Below are 2,832 nucleotides of genomic sequence, written 5' to 3' on the forward strand. Positions count from 1 at the left end.
ACTGTAAAGTGGTTGGTGTTAGGAAGGGTATCCAGCTGTAAAAATCCTGCCATAACAGTCACAAGTTTGGTGCAGGCTTCGGTGTGGCCAGCTCTTGTACCATCCCACCCATGCTAGCATGGAACACGGACGTTAAATGATGATGATGATAATATATATGTATGTGTGGGAATATGTGTGTGTGTGTGTGTGTGTGTGTGTGTGAGTTCATAAAAGGACAGCCAGACAGCCAGATAGATATAGCAGGGGTGCTGAAAAGTTCCTGGCTTTGGGTGAAAGAAAATACAAGAGGATCAGTTAATTATGATTTTATTGAACATATTCCCCTCTCAGATTCATGCACTTATTTCAGTGGTCCTCCAGTTTTTCTAAGCCCTGTAAAAGAACTCAGAACGTTGGACCTCAAACCAGGCCTTTCACGATACCCTTAAACCAGAAACTTTTCAGCCCCCATCCCTCATAAACTATGTGTAAATTCTGAACAGTGATGAGTGTTTTATGTCACCCATTTTATTTTCCTTAGTTTTGCAGTCAGCAGAGTGCTTTGCAAATATATGGATCACTTTTTATCACCCATGACACTGTTTTACGCATGCACACACACACAGTAGGCTTCCACACAGTTTCTGTCTACCAAATCTACTCACAAGACTTTGGCCTGCTCGAGGCTATGGTAGGATATGATTGCCCAAAGTACCAAGCAGTAGGACTGTAACAGAAACCATGTGGTTAGGAAGCAAACTTCTTTACCACACAGTCACGTCTGTATATATAAGTTTAAAGGTAGTCAACTAAGGAATATATGAAATAAATTTAGAAAAATTGTAGCTGCTGGAATGTTAACAGGTATGGTGGAATAATTAGGCATTATAATAAGTGTGCAATGTTAGTTAAGAAAGTGAGTATGAATGTGGAGCATTGTTTAGCATTGACTTGATCCATAATCTTTGCAAATTATGCCAACATGGAAGGCAGATGCAAGATGACAAAGCTGTATATGACTATGGTATGTCCACACTTAGATTTTGCATCACCAGTCTGGAACTCCTATCTTGCTCGGCAAGGTGCATGCAATCAGACGAATACTTGCTGTCAGACATCTACCATACTCTGAACGTCTTTCTTCCCTGGGCATTTACACATTAAAGCTATGATGTCTGGCAACTGACTTGGTAGATACCCACTAGATTATCCACCATCTTTCTGACGACAACAACAACCCCGAGTACCTTCTTGAATAACGGCTGAATTTTATGATGACAATGATGATGATGATGACGACGACGACGACAGTTATGATACAGACAGATGATAGAAGTATATGATGAATGATGATTGAAAAATTGCTGAAAGATGTTGGTGGAAGATACAAAAGTTGTTTGAAACAGTTTTGAGATTTGATCATTGAGATTTAAATCAAGTCAGGTAAATAAACCTCATAAAACGGTGCTAAATTTTGTAAATATGTGAAACCCTTATCAGTAAGTTAATGTTAAAATAAATGTGACGTACAAAGAAAACAATTAAGTCTGTAGATAAAAATTGAAAGAGAAGTATCATAATTTTATATTTAATCTTTTATATATGCATGATAACATGCAAAGGCAGAAATATTATTACTATACTGAACTTTTTCAATATTTGTAATCTATTTCTGTTTGTTATTTAGTTGGAGAAGGAGAAAAATCATTACTACGAAAAGCTATTCAAAATGAGGTTATATAGAGTTGCTTCCCTTAAATCATTAAAATAATACATTTGATGACCCTAAAATTCTAAAATCTAAAAACATTCCAAATAGGAAAATTTTTAAAATCCGAAAATTTATTGAGCAAGAGAAATGCCTCAAATAGAAAATTCTTGAAAGCATTTAGGAATGTTCTAAAATAAGAGAATATATTGTAGATAGGCATAGAATGAAAGTGCAAGAAGTGAGATTGTTGTATAGCTGTTTTATGTGGTTCACATGTTGAACCAAATGTGTGAAAAGTGCTAACCAAGGCTAACACCAAAGTTAGATTTTTGATGCTCACAGTATTGAAAATGTTAACCCCACTCTTAGATGTTTACTTCAAACACAATGGAGTTTGCAAACAACAATGTACAACATGCTAACACTGATGTGTAACATGTTAGCAATAATATATGATATATTAGCATCACTGCTACATAACATAATAGCATCGTCGTGTAATATGGAAGCTATACTGTACCATGTGTTAGCAATACTACCTATTATACTAAAAATACTGTACAGAATTCATACAGATCTTCATAATAATGTATTCACATATTGCATTATAATATAGGTCACCCAAAATACTAAATAGAAAAATCACTAGTGCAGTGCATAGAATGCCTCATAGTTTTGTTTTTGATACATGGGGCCCTAATTTAAAATCTGAGGTCAGCTTTGTATTTCATCCTTTCAGGATCGATAATGAAAAAGAATAACAGTCCAGGGGTGCCGAATTGGTAGAAATGTCCCAGCATCAGACTGGATAATTTGCAGTATTTGTCTCAATTTTTTGTGTCCTGAGTTCAAATACCACTGTAGCCTACTTGGGTGCTAGACTTAATCCCTCTCCCAGTTTAATAACACCACTTCGGGAACTGAATGCCTTTCATGGAGTCCATTCTTTTCCAAGAATTTGGGCCAGCTCTCCAGTTTAAGGATACCTTCTTTCCTCCTCTCTAGTCTTGGAGACCCTGTGATTGGTCTGCCTTCATACTTGTCCACAAAATAAAAAAACAACATAGTACCACTGTGTGCTAAGACAGTAGTACTTTATGATTTGTTACTTAAATTGTATGATATATATGTATATATAT

Source organism: Octopus bimaculoides, chromosome 4, assembly GCF_001194135.2.
Source record: "Octopus bimaculoides isolate UCB-OBI-ISO-001 chromosome 4, ASM119413v2, whole genome shotgun sequence".
NCBI lineage: Eukaryota > Metazoa > Mollusca > Cephalopoda > Octopoda > Octopodidae > Octopus > Octopus bimaculoides.